General features: G+C 45.9%; 1 protein-coding gene across 1 annotated transcript in view; it reads left to right on the plus strand.

The window, feature by feature from the left end:
- Positions 1 to 17682, plus strand: part of DOCK3 (dedicator of cytokinesis 3) — a 1331886-nt gene that overhangs the window by 1307816 nt on the left and 6388 nt on the right. The window lies entirely within an intron of this gene.

The following is a 17682-nucleotide window of genomic DNA, read 5'->3' on the forward strand; positions in this document are numbered from 1 at the left end:
ATTTGCCCCCTCCCTCTCACGTTTATCAGCTGCTACGGACAGGTGGTAAAAGTGTGTGTTAAACCCCTTTTTTAGAAATACAGTGCAGAATTCTGCACAGTACTTCTACGTAAGCACAGTTATTCGCTGTTCCATAGGGTTTACCTCATAACTGAATGGTACTGGTAGAGTATTACCACATGGGATTGGTAATTACATGTGGTGGGTTTTAACTCACTAGTGACGTGTAAGTCATAAGGGCTTGTGTGCACAAATGGGCGTCTGGTATTTGTCTTCATAAATGCTTGTGCTTTTTGTGTGCACATTTGGTGCCTTTGTATACATTAGCCTCTGCTTGTCTGTTTGCATTTGTACTTTCATGTATGTTATTTGTGTATTTACGAGTGCCTTCTTGCAGCCTATTTCAGTTCATGATATCCAATTTGACCTCTCCGTTCACCACTTCCTGGCAAAGTCCAGCTTGCAAACTCTGTGGAAAGTAGAGAGGGGAGAGGTCCATAGTGTTTTCTTTACTTGCTTTGTTTACTTAGCACACTTTCTTTTAGTTCATTAAAAAACAAAGCGTGCAAGGTTCGGAATGTAGGGCCTGATTTACATTTCGGGGGACTAGGTACTCCTTTGCAAATGTGACCGATTATTCTGTCCGCTAAACCCTTGTTTTGCGCACCTCATTTGAAGTTGTGCAGTTTGCCATCTATCCTCAATGGAGCACCTGTTTTCGACATTGACGGAACGGTTCCGTTGATAGCTAATGATACAGTACTGAGCTTTGGAGGAACGACATTATACCACTGGCCCCTATTAGGCTGGATGTTGTAATGCCTTTTTTCTATCAGTGCTTTCCTGTTGCTGAGAGTGCTGAAACAGTAATGGCTCCCACACCCTGGGACATAACTTCCAGGTGTGGGGGGCATTAGTTTTTTGTTTTTCACAAACAAACTCCCACATTGAGAGTTTGATTTTTTTAAACAAAAATTGGAAAAAGTCTGGTGAACGGCGGTCAAAACTGACAGCAACCGTCCTGTAAACTTTTTTGTACATTGGAAGGAACCAACATGATGTCAGTTTTTTTCAATATATACAGATCACCGCTGTGCAAATGGTCATCTGTAAATTTGCTGTCAGGGTGGTGGAGGTAATGTCCTCTGCCAAACCTATGGATGAAGTGTTGCTCGTCAACCGTAATTCAGATCCAAGTTGTTTTAAGAATCACAGGCCTGTCTGTCTTTATCAAGTCTAAAGCAGGTGGGAGTCCTAAATGTGTTCTTTTTCTTTCCACGTGTAGTTAGTACACCTACTTCCTATTACAGATTCATGTACACAGCTAACGTGTGGCCCCATATCAAGTGTGATACATTCCACATCTGCATTTTTAGCTAAGAGCATTTTACATTCTGGACCATGTAGTTCATTTTTAGTGCTACATTGTTGTGTTTTGTAATTCAGTGTATGCAAAGTGTTGTAGGCTATAAATCCACGACTGGCTGAAACTGTGAGATAATATAAATCAAGTGGCAGATAAGCATCTCTTCGCCACTTACATTCTGAGTAAAAAAATGAAAAGAAATTAAATATAATATTAATGTGAGGTGCCACATGTTAGGCATGAGTATCTCATTCATTCAGGATTTTCACTATGCATTCTGTTACTTGCATTCAGGCATTTGTAATACGAAAAACAACTAACAGAATGCAGTGTGAACTATGGCCCTCATTATGACATTGGCCGTATTTTCCGCCTACCGCCACGGTGCGGCCATCAACATACCGCCGCAGAGGCGAATATCGGTCCGCCATATTATGGATACTGCCGGATTTCCGCCACACTGTGGTGAGATACCTGGCAGTAGCCATGCTGGTGGGTGTAGGTGTACTGGCGTTGCTACCACCTGCACTGCCTCGCCAGTAGGACACCACCAGCCGCATTATAACCATTAGCGCAGCCTGGCAGTGTCCTCCTGGCGGGGCCCTACCAGCAGTGGCAGTGCCCTTTACCATTCCCTGCCAGATGACCTCCTCACCGGACAAGGTAAATCGGGCATCCGGCAGGGGAGGGGGTTAGGAGGATGGGGGGATATTGTGTGTGAGTGTGTGGTGTCTGCATGTGTGTATGAATGTGTGTGCATGTGTGAATGTAACTGTGAGTATTGTGGTGTATGCATGTGAGTGAATGCATGTATGAATGTTGAAGTGAGTGCGTGTCTGTAATATAAAGTGAAAAGAGTTTTTGCACAGTGGATTGCAAATCATTCCCGTCCCTTCCCTAATGCAGTCATGTTGGAAGTTGAAAAGACATTTAGCTATCTTGAATGTTCCTTTATTAAGAAAGCCCTATGTATGCTGGTGATGGCCAGTTATCTTTTCTAACAGGTTGGGGTAACATCACGGTGACAAGAAGTCATAGACAGTGCTGCTGCCTACCCCTCGTGCAGCTTCTTGCCCTGCTTGGTATTCTTGATGAGCAGAAAAAAGCTGGCTTGTTTGGGGAAAGACAAAATGCAAAGGGGGCATATCTTAGATGCAGAGATAATTGCTTCATCTGTCAATAGTGATGGAGTATTTCTCTACAGTATGCATCTTTAGACCAAGTTATACCCAAGATTACATGAATACATTTTGAGATTAGATAGATTCTCTGACCGGACTATAAACTAGTTCAAGAATGAACATTTTAGATTCACTGAAATGATGAGATGGTTGGACTAGAAGTACAATTTACTAGGAGTCGGGAACATGTCTAGTATGTAAGCACTGTTACTCAGCGATGTAGACCCAATAGAACTATCTGTTTTGGGGGTTGTACTTGATAAACTGGATGGTCTTTTAGTCCTTCTTCTAAGTGGTGTTAGTCTCCAAGAACATTATTTTTAAAATTTTCATACAACCTTTGTTTTTCATTTGAGGTCCATTCTTTTAAGATTAATTAAGGATAACCCCGCAAAGAAAGGTAGCCCTAGGAAAATTGTACTGGATAAAATGGCTTCAGAAGCGAATAGACTCAATATAATAACCAGAATGACCTCCCTCTTGATAGAGATTCTACCCTCTTGTTATCGAGTGGGTGATCAGAAGATTTTCAAGTGACATAAAATTTTCTGTGGACTTTGTACATCGAGCGAATCTTACAAACTGGTGAAAATCTTTTGAGAAGTGTTCTACACTGTTGATTACTCATGGAGGACAATATACTACTCCATTCTACAATTTTATTTCTTCCTTGAAAGAGGAAAGATGCCACAGAATGTTCAAGGAGTTTTATTACTATTTCCCTGTTGCTAGCCAAAATAAAATGTTTAAAGGTCCAAGTAGGATCATATTGAGTTAGTATGCAGGATGTAGCATTTTGAAATGAGATGAAAGATAATTGTTAGACCTGACAGCCTTAGGGTGGTCATCCCCCAACTTTTTGCCTGCCTCCCTCGACTTTTCTGACACTGCTTTTTCAGGTTTTAGGACTCTGCGCACTTTACCATTGCTAACCAGTGCTAAAGTACGTATGCTTTCTCCCTTAAACATGGTAACATTGGTTCATACCCAATTGGCATATTTGATTTACTTATAAGTCCCAAGTAAAGTGCACAAACCATGCCAATGGCCTGTAAATTAAATGCTACTAGCGGGCCTGCAGCACTGATTGTGTCACCCACAAAAGTAGCCCTTTAACTATTTTCCAAGCATGCCATTGCCAAGCCTGTATATACAGTTTCATTGCCACTTCGACTTGGCATTTAAAAGTACTTACCGAGCCATAAACTCCCCTTTTTCTACATGTGTCACCCCAAGGGTAGGCCCCAGGTAAGCCATTGGGCAGGGTGCCATATAGGTAAAAGGCAGGACATGTACGCATGTGTTTTAACCCCTTCGCTGCCAGGCCTTTCACCCTCCTGTGCCGAGCCTTTTTTGGGCTACTTGGGGCAGTTTGCGCTTAGGCCCTCATAACTTTTTGTTCACATAAGCTACCCACACCAAATTTGCGTCCTTTTTTTCCAACATCCTCGGGATTCTAGAGCTACCAAGACTTTGTGGGTTCCCCTAAAGGAGACCAAGAAATTAGCCAAAATACAGTGACATTTTTGTTTTTTTCAAACAAATGGGAAGAAAGGGCTGTAGAAGGTGCTTGTGGTTTTTCCCCTGAAAATAGAATCAACAAAGGGTTTGCAGTGGCAAGTTCACCACCTTCCCAGCTTTCAGGAACAGGTAAACTTGAATTGGAAAACCCAATTTTTCAATACAATTTTGACATTTTACTGGGACATAGCCCATTTTTACTATTGTTTGTGCTTTCAGCCTCCTTCCAGTTAGTGACCAAAATGGGTGAGAAACCAATGCTGGATCCCGAAAAGCTAAACATTTCTGAAAAGTAGACAATATTCTGAATTCATCAAGGGGTAATTTGTGTATATCCTACAAGTGTTTCCTACAGAAAATAACATCTGAAATTAAAAAATATTGAAATTGAGGTGAAAAAAACAGCCATTTTTCTCCACGTTTTACTTTATAACTTTTACCTGCAATGCCAGATTTTTTAAAGCAATATACTGTTACATCAGCTGGACTCTTCTGGGTGCGGGGATATATACGGCTTGTAGGTTCATCAAGAACTCTAGGGGGCATATTTATACTCTGATTGCGCCGGAATTGCGTCCTTTTTTTGTTACTCAGTTCCGACGCAAAACTAACTCCATATTTATACTTTGGCGTTAGACGCGTCTAGCGCCAAAGTCCATGGAGTTTGCGTCATTTTTTTGCGTGGACACCTACTTTGCGTTAATGAGATGCAAGGTAGGCGTTCCCGTCTAAAAAATTGACTCCGAGGCATGTGCGTCGTATTTACACTCCCGGGCAAAATTCCCGCCCGGGAGTGGGCGGGTCAAAAAAAATGACGTACGGCCGCTTTTGCGCCGTTTTTTAGCGCCTGCAAAAGGCAGGCGTTAAGGGACCTGTGGGCTCGGAAGGAGCCCAGAGGTGCCCTCCCATGGCCCCAGGGACACCCCCTGTCACCCTTGCCCACCCCAGGAGGACACCCAATGCTGGAGGGACCCATCCCAGGGAACATGAGGTAAGTTCAGGTAAGTCATTTTTTTTTTTTTTTTTGTGGCATAGGGGGGCCTGATTTGTGCCCCCCTACATGCCACTATGCCCAATGACCATGCCCAGGGGACATAAGTCCCCTGGGCATGGCCATTGGGCAAGGGGGCATGACTCCTGTCTTTGCTAAGCGATAAATTTGCCTCAACCTGACTTGCCCCATTTTTTGACGCCCAAGCCCCATATCCCCCTACGCCGGCGCTGCCTGGTGTACGTTGTTTTTTTCCACGCACACCAGGCAGCGCCGGCGGCTAACGCCGGCTAACGTCATTGATTAAATACAGCGCCCGCATGGCGCTTCAGAATGGCGTTAGCCGGCGCTATTTTTTTTGACGCAAAACTGCATTAGCGCAGTTTTGCGTCAAAAAGTATAAATATGGGCCTATGTACCCAGAGCCAATAAATGAGCTGCACCTTGCAATGGGTTTTTATCCTATACCGGGTATACAGCAATTAATTTGCTGAAATATAAAAAGTGAAAAATAGGTATCAAGAAAACCTTTGTATTTCCGAAATGGCCACAAGATAAGGTGTTGAGAAGCAGTGGTTATTTGCACATCTCTAAATTCCAGTGTGCCCTTACTAGTATGTGAATTACAGGGCATTTCTCAAACAGACGTCTTTTTTAAACACTGCCTTACATTTGGAAGGAAAAAATGTAGAGAAAGACAAAGGGCAATAACACTTGTTTTCCTAGTCTGTGTTCCCCCAAGACTCCTGATAAAATGGTACCTCACTTGTGTGGGTAGGCCTAGGGCCCATGAAAGGAAATGGCTCACAACACAACGTGGACACATCACATTTTTTCACAGAAAACAGAGGTTTTTTTTACAAAGTGCCTACCTGTGGATTTTGGCCTCTAGCTCAGCCTGCACCTGGGGAAATCTAGCAAACCAGCGCATTTTTGAAAACTAGACACCTAGGGGAATCCAAGATGGGGTGACTTGTGGGGCTCTGACGGATTCTGTTACCCAGAATCCTTTGAAAACCTCAAAATGTAACCAAAAAAACACTTTTTCCTCTCATTTCGGTTACAGAAAGTTCTGGAATCTGAGAGGAGCCACAAATTTCCTTCCACCCAGCGTTCCCTCAAGTCTCCCGATAAAAATGGTACCTCACTTGTGTGGGTAGGCCTAGTGCCCACGAAAGGAAATGGCCCAAAACACAACGTGGACACATCACATTTTTTCACAGAAAAAAGAGGTGTTTTTTACAAAGTGCCTACCTGTGGATTTTGGCCTCTAGCTCAGCCGGCACCTGGGGAAACCTAGCAAACCGGCATATTTTTTAAAACTAGACACCGAGGGGAATCCAAGATGGGGTGACTTGTGGGGCTCTTACCAGGTTCTGTTACCCAGAATCCTTTTCAAACCTCAAAATGTGACCAGAAAAACACCTTTTCCTCTCATTTTGGTGACAGAAAGTTCTGGAATCTGAGAGGAGCCACAAATTTCCTTCCACGCAGTGTTCCCCCAAATCTCCCGATAAAAATGGTACCTCACTTGTGTGGGTAGGCCTAGTGCCCACGAAAGGAAATGGCCCAAAACACAACATGGACACATCACATTTTTTCACAGAAAACAGAGGTGTTTTTTACAAAGTGCCTACCTGTGGATTTTGGCCTCTAGCTCAGCCGGCACCTGGGGAAACCTAGCAAACCAGCACATTTTTGAACACTAGACACCTAGGGGAATCCAAGATGGGGTGACTTGTGTGGCTCTGACCAGGTTACGTTACCCAGAATCCTTTGCAAATTTCAAAATTTTGCCAAAAAAACACTTTTTCCTCTCATTTCGGTGATAGAAAGTTCTGGAATCAGAGAGGAGCCAAAAATTTCCTTCCACCCACCGTTCCCCCAAGTCTCCCGATACAAATGGTACCTCACTTGTGTGGGTAGGCCTAGCGCCCACAAAAGGAAATGGCTCAAAACACAACGTGGACACATCAAAATTATCAAATACAAAACTACCTGTTGTTGCAGGGGGGCACGTGCGTTTTTGGTCCTTGGCTCAGCAGCCTTCTAGGGAAACCTACCAAACCCAGACATTTATGAAAACTAGACACCCGAGGGAGTCCAGTGCGGTGTGACTTGCGTGGATCCCCCAATGTTTTCTTACCCAGAATCCTCAGCAAACCTCAAATTTAGCTAAAAAAATCACATTTTTCCCACATTTCTGTGTGGGATCACCACACTGGGACACATTTCATACCACCCAATGTTCCCCTCAGTCTCCCGGTAAAAATGATACCTCATTTGTGTAGGTGGGCCAAGTGCTTGTGAAAGGGAAGAGCCAAAAACATGTCGATATTGAAGGGGAACAAAGGGGGTCCAAAAGGGCAGTTTGTAAAAAAACATTTTTAGGCTGACTAGTGTAGCAGAATTTTTATCTGTATAGATGAGACAATGCTGGGTGGTAGGAATTTTGTGGATTTCTGCAGATTCCGGAAGGTTCCAATACAAAAACGTGGGAAAAATGTGTGATTTCCAGCAAAATTGGAGGTTTGCAGGGGATTGTGGGTACAAAAATGGTGCGGCTGCATGAGAAACACACCAGTCTGGAATCACCCAGATGTTTAGTTTTCAGATGTGTCTAGGTCTTGTGGATTTTTCTACATGGCAGCGTCCCAAAGTCCATAAAGTGCAGCCCTCACAATTCCAAGTGGGACGATTTTGAGAGTAAGCCAAGTTCTCAGGGGCCAAATGTAAAACTAAAACCCAAAATAATCAAATGCCTTCTTGCTTGCTGTGGGATAAGATGTTTTAGAGTGCGGGGGAGAGCTGAAAGACTGTTACCCTCTTCAGTTGAGGTGGGGGCGTAACCAGGCCCATACTGGTTGGTAGCCACCACCCCAATATATATATATATTTTATTTTAACTTCCCTGGCATCTAGTAGACTTTCTGCCCCCGGGGTGTGAATCGGGGTAATTGCCCCATCTGCCCACTAGTGGGCAGCACACCTTTGGCCCCATTTATTTGGGGTGGGGGTATGGCCATACCCACACCCTCTTATTTTTGGAGAAAAAAAACTTCCCTGGCCTCTGGTGGGCTTTCTGCCCCCCCCCTTGGGGCAGATGGGCCTTCCATGGCCAACAGTAATGTGCTCCCATGGGGAGTGACCCTTACCCAAGGGGCTGCCTCCCTAAAGAAAACACATGCATACAAAAACACCAATCCCTGGTGCCTAAGTGGTTTCAAAAAAATTCCTGGTGCCTAGTTGTTTCTGCCCCCTTGGGGTCAGATTGACCTAAAATCGGCAGAAATGGTCTAAATACAATTTGCCCCCCAGGGGAGGGACCCTTGCCTAATGGGTCGCTCCCCATCTCCAAAAAAAACAAGCAAACAAACAAAAAAACACAAAAAAATATTAGCCCTGGCACCTCAAGGTTTCTGCCCCCCATGGGGGCAGATCGGCCTAATAACAATAGGCCGATCTGGGGAGCCTACGGGGTCGCTCCCCTTGCGTGACATTGGCACAAAAAAAAAGATCCCCGGTGCCTAGTGGTTTCTGCCCCCTTTGGGGCAGATTGACCTAAAATAGGCCGATCTGCCCCCAAAGGCGGCAGAAATGGCCTAAATATAATTTGCCCCTCCAGGGGAGCGACCCTTGCCTAAGGGGTCGCTCACCATCTGTAAAACAACAGCAAAAATCCCCTGTGCCTAGTGGTTTCTGCCCCCCTTGGGGGCAGATTGGCCTAATTGAAATAGGCTGACCTGCCCCCCAGGGGGCAGAAATGGCCTAAATTAAATTTGCCCCCCAGGGGAATGACCCTTGCCTAATGGGTCCATCCCCTTGCGTGAAATTCACAAAGAAAAAAAAACCTCCATGGTGTCTAGTGGTTTCTGTGCTTATTGGCTTCATCAAAATAGACCAATCTGCCCCCAAGGGGGGCAGAAATAGCCTAAATATAATTTGCCCACTAGGGGAGCGACCCTTGCCTAAAGGGGCGCCCCCCACCTCTAAAAACAAAAACAAAAAAAACAAAAAATGATCCCTGGTGCCTAGAGGTTTCTGCCCCCAGGGGGGGCAGAAAAGGCCTTAAAAAAAAATGCCCCCCCCCCCCGGGAGCGACCTTTGCCCAAGGGCATCGCTCCCTTATGCCAATTTCCAAATAGAAAAGAAATCCCTGGTGTCTAGTGGGAGTTTCAAAAGCCGGATTGCTTTACAATCCGGCTTTTGAAACACTCAGAGAGACTTCAAAGGGAAGGAAATTCATTTCCTTCCCTTTGAAGCCTCTCCGGACTCCTCCACATGATCGGAAGAGAAATGCTTTGCATTTCTCTTCCGATCGCGCTGGAAGCTGAGCTTCCAGCACGATGGAGGAGGCCTCTGTGATTGTCAGCGCGCGCTGACGTCACAGGAGGGGGTGGGGGGTTCGGGGTGAAAGGGGAAGGGATTCCCCTTCCATCCACAACCGGGGGGTGTGGGTGGGGGACCCATGGGGGGAGCCCTAGTGCTCCCCCCGGTCCCCAGGTGCAGGATGAGGTGATCTCGTCCAAGGCACCCGGGAACCAGTGCCTTGGACGAGATCACCTCGTCCAAGGCACCCAAGCAGTTAAATGTCCTAGTAGTGAAAAAACTCCTAAATTCGCTTTCCACTCCTGTGAGGCCTGTTCCTTTTATAGACTAGCGTTAGGTCTGCCCTCATATACTTTTTGAGTTGTAGATTCTGATCTGAAAGGGGTAACCAGGTCATATTGAGTATGGCCAGAATGCTACTAGAAAATCATTCTTATTGGTGAGGTGGGATTTTATATAACTATTTTAGAAATGTCACTTTTAGAAAGTGAGCATTTATCTACACTTAAAAACCATCTGCGCCTTACAGCCTGTCTCCAATCAATGTCTGGGCTGAGCTGGTTGACAGCTCTCTTGTGCATTTCACCCAGACAACCATAAACACAGGACAATCAGTCACACCTGCACTCATCTGCATATTGAACGGGTCTTCCTGGGCTGGATGGGTGGATGGCCTGTCACTTATATTTCAAAGGGTAGTGGCCTGCTCTCACACAATGGACTGCCAAACCCCCTATTGGGGCCCTGGCAAACAGGACTCCACTGAAAGGGGAACTTGTGCACTTCAAAACCACTCTTTGAAGTCTCCCCCACTTCAAAGGCATTTTTTGGGTATATAAACTGGGTCTCTGACCCCACCAACTCAGACACTTCTGGACCTGCACCTGAAGTCTATCAGAAGACCTGCTTGTCTGCCCAAAGGACTCTTTGGACTGCTTTGCTGCAAAGGACTGCTGCCCTGCTGTTGGCCCTCTGCCCTGCTGTTGCCCTGCTGCCCTGCTGGCCTCTGACTGTGCTGGAAGGACTCTGCGTTGCCTCCAAAGTACTCTCAAGGGCTTGGATTGAGCTTGCCTCCTGTTCTGGGATCTCAGGGACTACAAAGATCCACACTGCTAGCTTTTTTTAGTACACCCAATTCAGCAACTTCAAACAACTTCTGTGACACCAGCGACGCTGCTGCCTGCTCCTGCTCTGTGGACCTCGCTGCGCACAACAACTGCGGCCTGCAACGCAAGTCTGACGTCTCTGTGACTCCGCTGACATCACTCAGGGTCATTGTGACACTGCGTAGTTGACACATCACATCCCAACGGACCATAACCTGCGACCCCACCGGGTTACCACAAGGAATCAATGTATGATGTTCAACGCCACATCATCTCTCCCTGGATCTGGACAGAGCCGAAGCCGCACCTCCACCTGCCTCGCAACGTGGAACTGATGCCTCTCTCCTCGGACGCCGTAAGGGGCTGATACCGCACCAACTCCACCACCGCCTCTTTCCGACTCCGTATGATGTCCTGGTTTTTCATTTTCAAAAGGTACTGTACCTGGGGGCCCGTGGTGTCAGATTGTTGGGAACGAATCCATCAATGACACCGTGATAGCCCCAGTTAGGGCTATTGTGTTTTCTAGGTGCTTTAGTAGGATCTAATCTTTAAAAATTCATAACTTTGCTTGTGTGCAATGAATGTTCATCATTTCAAAGTATTTTATTCAGATAAATATTCTCTATTTATCTAAACCTGTGTGGTGTATTTTTGTGGTGTTTTCACTGTGTTACTGCATGATTTATTGCACAAATACTTTACACATTGCCTCCTAAGTTAAACCTGACTGTTCAGTGCCAAGCTACCAGAGGGCGAGCAAAGGGTTATTTGGATTGTGTGTGACTTACCCTGGCTAGGATTGTGGTCCCTACTTGGACAAGGGTGTAAACCTCTGCCAACTAGAGACCCCATTTCTAACATTGGTGATCAACGGTGGGGATAGGACTTGTGTTTGTGCAGTGCCACACAATAGCTATGTGTACACTACCCATCCACAGTCAAAGATCATTTTTTTAAATGTGTTTCTTTTTGCTACAAATTTCCCTGTTTGACATTTTCTCATCTAAATCCTATACAACATGTCTCTGGCTCGGTCCGCAAGTGGAGCTGGAGAGTTTGACCTAGCCAAGCTGGAGACATATACTGTCAACCAGCTGAGGGGTTTCTGCAAAGGGATGAGGATACCTACCTGTGGAGCCTCCAGGAAGGAAGGAGCAGTACCAAAAGGTGCTGAGGGCCAGGGCAGAAGTCCGCTCACAAGAGCATGTTGAGTTGGTAGAGCAAGAAGATGGCTCTCCAGAAGATTAACCAGCAGTAATGGGGGGTGACACCCCTGGTTTTGTTCTACCTTTCAGACCTGGAAGCAGTGTCTCCCATCAAGGCCCAACCGCAGAGGAAAGGAGAGAGGAAAGAGAATTTCAATTACAGTTGGCAAGGTTAAAAATAGAGGTAGAGGAGAGCTCGGAGGCACGCTCCCAGGGTCTTCCCCGAGCCTGCACTGGCCTTCCGTTGTGGGAGAGACCACAAATACCAACACCGGCCCACACGGGGCCACACAAGGCACAGGGGGACCTCCTGCGGGGTTCCTGCCCTGCCCGCGGCCTCCACCAGCACATCCGGCATGTCAGAGGAGCAGGGGGAGCCTCCGGTGAGGCTTCCCTTCCCCCTGCTTGGTAGAAATACTCAAAAGGGGCCTGGTAGGTCGAGGGAGCCTCTGATGAGGCTTCCTTTCCTGCCCACCGGCTCCTACAGCACTCAGCGGCCTGTCCGGCTGTCGGAAAGGGGCAGACACCAAAGTTGGTGCCTGCCTGTGCCCCAGGGGCGCTTCACGGAGCGCCCCCCTGGGGCACGACAGGAACGCTCTGCTCCAGTTCCGCCCTGAGTCAAATCTTCTGGTGCCCCAGGGGCACGAAAGGCAGCGCAACTCTGGCGCTGGGAACCACACAGCCCGGGTCACAGCAGTTATTTCCCTAGGCAGCAATAATTAAGCGCTGTTTACGGCATTCAGCACTAGCAAGGGAAAGCGCTTCCAAGCACTAAGGAAATCCTCAAAAGAGCGCATTCCCAAGCGCTTAATTTCAGCCAAAAAGGTGAAGCACCCCTTGTGCTTCAAGGTGGATGCAGGGGTCAGAGGCCACAGCACCCTGCCCCTGGGGAGTACAGTTCCAAGGAAGGCCCGCAGGTGGAAGGGCCTAGCAACAGGCCAGCACAAGGAGTATGCAGCATGTGGAACGTCCTCTTCAGTGACCAAGCAGGTCACAGGTCAGCACAGCAGCAGTAGTCCATGGCGGTTCCTGGTGAGTCCTTCCAGCATTTCTATGTCCAGTTCAAAGATGATTCCAAGAGTCTCCAAATTGTGGGGAAAATTCCCCTGCACTTATACTCAGTACTTACAATGTTTTGCAATGGTAGGAAGAGGAGGTTTACAGCCAGTTACAACTGGTTCTGGGAGTGCCCCCTCTCTCCTTCAGCACAGGCTCCAAACATCAGTGGGGGGTTAACGACCCTATTGTGTGAGGCCAGGGCACAGCCATTACAAATGTAGGTGTGCCCGCCTCTCCTTTTCTCAGCACAGGAAGACTATTCAGTATGCAGATGCAACTCTGTGACACCTCCACCCTCCCTGTGTACAGGCTGTCTGAAAAGTATGCACAAAGCCCCAACTGTCACTCTGCCCAGACGTGGATTGTAGTCAAGCTGCAAAACACCAGAGTCATAAGCACAGATAAATGCTCACGTTCTAGAAGTGGCATTTCTGTAATAGTAATAAAAAATACATCTAAACCAGTAAGCAGCATTTATTATCACCATCACAACCATACCAAACACGCCTATGCTACCCCTCATAAAACAGACAATACCCCTTACACATAAGGCAGGGCATTTCTAATGCAATCCTATGAGAAGGTAGCACTCACGGCAGTGAGACACAAAGTTAGGTGGATTGTCACTACCAGGACAGGCCACGTGACCTGGCACATGTCCTGCCTTCTACATACATGGCACTCTGCCTACAGGGCTAGCTAGATCATACCTTAGGGGTGACTTACATGTAGTAAAAGGGGAGTTCTGGGCCTGGCAAGTAAATTTAGATGCCAGGGCCCGGTGGCAGAAAACTGAGCGGATAGGGTGACCCCGCCCACAGACTGGAGTTAGACATACTCCAACCACACACAGACTCACTTTGCTGTACAAGTTCCCACATACTCGTTACCCTCGTCACCTGCATCCACATCGGATGCTGGTATGCTGCTGTCCCCCACATGAAATAGTTCAGCACCCTCACTGAGGTGACCCCCAGTGGCAGGGAACAAGGCTGTCAGAGACGACAGGCTTAGTGGGGTTCCACAGCTGTAACCTAATAGGTATCTCGCCAATGGTGTATGTCTGAGAGGAAGGTCAAATGAAATAATTTGAGGAACTGGCTACTGATTTCCATCACCATTCGTACCAGCTCTATCGGTATTTACAACTACAGCACGCCTCAAAGTTTAGAAGGAGAAACTGAGAGCACTCCCTGAGTATAACCCCTTGCAGTGTAAACTGATAACTGACGATTAGGGAAAGGGTGCCATCTTCTGGCTTTGCAGATCTTTAGTAACCATTATACAAGCCCCTCTGACGAAACTGAGGATGAGGTAGGAGACAAACATGGGAGTTCCGGATGACAAAGAGTGTGGCTGAGGCAAAAATGGCACCTAGACTTCTAGCAATTTCCATGCGTTTCTGCCTCATAAGATTTAAATATCTACAATAGATTTATTATTCCCCAGCCCAACTATGGCAGATGGGATGTCCTCGGGGACCCAAGGACCTCCATTGCCACTTCTCCCCAGTCTCATTTTTCCATGTGATTGGGAATGTCCTGAGACGCAAAACTACTGCAAGGAGGTCAATGGAATTGTTGGGTGTAAATAGGGAGGCAAGTAGCCCCCTCTTCACCACCCCATGCCAATTGGATTAGAGGAATAGACCAGGGTACAGCAATTGTAAAACTGGTATACAAATCCCAAGGAGTTCCCAAATTATATAGACCCAGTATGCTGGGAACCCAACTCTGACAGCAACTCCAATTTGTGAAGAAGGACAAATATAAATACACCTGAGATACTGGATTCTGCAAGCTATAAAGACTTGCTTCAGGTTGCACTGCCTATAACTGTTGTGAAACAGATAAAAGCATATTTTTTTATGGCCCCATTTCATCCAACTGAAAGGGGTGTTGTCAAAAGAAACTTTAAATTAGGTTTTTGTTGAGACTGAAAGCATTCATTGATGACGAAAAATTACGAGTCTTTGAATTGCAGAGTCAACGGGCCAGGGTTTCCTCTGAAATCATTGGAGGAAACAAGCTTTCCGAACATAGACAAGATGCAATTGTATATCATGATGCATATCGGTTTCTAGAGCTGGTCACCTAGCAATATTGCTGTGGGTTTCTTTCAAGTCAATAGCTTGGTCAGTAGATGAGAACCAAAGTTTTTCGAAGCAAGAGCCCTCACTCACCATCCGGTGACATGCTTCATCATAGGGCCAGCTCCTCGTCAGGCCGGCGCTGCAATGCCTGACGGGCCCCGCAAGGGGGCTCTTTGCCGGAGATCTTTTAAGAATTGAGTATAGCCGGTCAAAAACAATGAAGTGAAGGATTGGTAAATAGAAAAATAAAAAATGCCTAGAGGTAACAACTAATCATTTTAATTCTCGTGCTTATACCTCTGACAAGATTAAAAACCAGAAAATGGGGAGTCGGTGGGATAATGTCCACAAACCCCATAGAAATACAGGTAGGTATAATAGTAGTAATGTCTCTTAGAGGAAAGTGGCATATAAGAGACGGAGCACACAGGGTCCCCTGTGTAACTCTATGTAGTTGGTCAACATGTTTCTCGCTTATTACAGAAGAATTAACTTATGCGATTCATCAGGACCTAGTAACATACCTAATCCTTTAAATCGTGGGAATTTCCACAAATATGAAAATCAAAAACCTAAGAGAATATAGAAAAAAGAAAGAAACCATAGAGGAAGGACTCGTCAATACGAAGAAGGTGTCGGCCATTTTGGAGGATGCACATAGAAAAAGGCCGAAGTGTGTCGGCCATATTGAAATGTTCATATAACCAAATCATCAAAAGTGTCATAACAGTCAATAAAAGGGGTTGCCAAGGTTATCACAGCCAGGTATCGATAAACGTTTATGAGTCATTTGCTGTCTAACTAGATTAGTGGAGTATCAATCTTTTCAACTACATAGAGTTACACAGGGGACCCTGCGTGCTCCGTCTCTTATATGCCACTTTCCTCTAAGAGACATTACTACTATTATACCTACCTGTATTTCTAAGGGGTTTGTGGACATTATCCCACCGACTCCCCATTTTCTGGTTTTTAATCTTGTCAGAGGTATAAGCACGAGAATTAAAATTATTAGTTGTTACCTCTAGGCATTTTAAATTTTTCTATTTACCAATCCTTCACTTCATTGTTTTTGACCGGCTATACTCAATTCTTAAAAGATCTCCGGCAAAGAGCCCCCTTGCGGGGACCGTCAGGCATTGCAGCGCCGGCCTGACGAGGAGCTGGCCCTATGATGAAGCATGTCACCGGATGGTGAGTGAGGGCTCTTGCTTCGAAAAACGTTGGTTCTCATCTACTGACCAAGCTATTGACTTGAAAGAAACCCACAGCACTAGGTGGAACCGTGTGTAATCTTTTTTTGATTTACTGTCTATTGGGAACTTTACACACGGGACCAGGAGTCACACTCCGAATATCCCATTTCTCTGCCCCTCCTTTGTTGTTTCTTCACCTAGCAATATTCTCATAATGGATAGAAGGTAGCTAGCTAAGCTCATGAGAACATGGGAATGGTCTTCATAACTTTTTAAGATTTAAACTTCTCAACTGAGCAAGCTTACTTACAACTTCACATGTTGAGAGCCAAAACGTAGTGCAGGTCAGTATCAAACCCATATAAACAAACAAAGTAATGTCGTACCAACCAAACTCGACGTTTTCAAAAGTCCCGAATAATTAAAAACGACATGACCAAATTTTAGCAAAAAAATAGGTTATGTAACATACTATCAGGTAACATCAATGTTTTTTTAGGTCACAAGCAAGTAATTTAGCTATTTTATTTACCAAACCACAAACTTTAAGAACTTTAAAAGGTATTTATAGCTTTTTAATAGAGTCACTTTTGTAAGTTATTTTCGTATGTAGATACGCAATTAAAGGGAATGTTTAAATTATGTAAATGATTGGAAAAGCTGTAGCCCTCATATAAAAGTCACCTAAAATAATATGTGCCACCTATTGATTATAGAAAAGCCTCACAATTCACCAAAAGGTACATATTCTGCTGAAAAGGACATTGATTTATCATCATTGTCAATGTTTTCCACACCAATTTTTGAAAATTAAAACTTCCTAATTGATTACTTTTTCCTGTTACGTCAAGAAGCTGGGGCTAGCGCCATTGCTGCAGCTCTATCGTATTAGGGCCCATATTTATACTTTTTGACGCAACCCAGCGCCGGCGCTGGTTTGGGTAAAAAAGTTTACCACCGGCTAACGCCATTCCTATGCGCCATGCGGGCGCCTTATTTAAGGAATGACGTTAGCTGGCGCTGCAGACTGGTCTGAGTAAAAAAAATTGACTCAAACCAGGCAGCGCCGGCATAGGGGAAAATGGGGGTTGTGCGCCAAAAAATGGTGCATGTCAGGTTTGAGGCACAAATCATGCCTCAAACCGGATTTGTGCCATTTTTTGATGCACAACCCCCATTGAAATGGCTCCTGTCTTAGCAAAGGCAGGAGTCATGCCCTCTTGCCCAATGACCATGCCCAGGGGACTTCTGTCCCCTGGGCATGGTCAGTGGGCACAGTGACATTTAGAGGGGCCCAAATTAGGCCCCACATGCCACTTTAAGAAAAAATAAAAAAATACTTACCTCACCTTACCTGTACTTACCTGGAATGGGTCACCCAATCCATGGGTGTCCTCCAGGGGTGGGCGAGGGTGGCAGGGGGTGTCCCTGGGGGCAGGGAAGGGCACCTCTGGACTCCTTCCATGGTCAGAGAGCCCACAGGTCCCTTAACGCAAGGCCTGCCCCCTCCTGTGCGTCAAAATGACGCTGGAGTATAAATAAGGCGCACAGGCCTTAAAGTCATTTTTTTGTCGGGAACGCCTACCTTGCATGTCATTAACGCAAGGCAGTTTTCCGCATCCAAAAAATTACG

This window comes from Pleurodeles waltl, chromosome 9, assembly GCF_031143425.1.
Source record: "Pleurodeles waltl isolate 20211129_DDA chromosome 9, aPleWal1.hap1.20221129, whole genome shotgun sequence".
Classification (NCBI taxonomy): Eukaryota; Metazoa; Chordata; class Amphibia; order Caudata; family Salamandridae; genus Pleurodeles; species Pleurodeles waltl.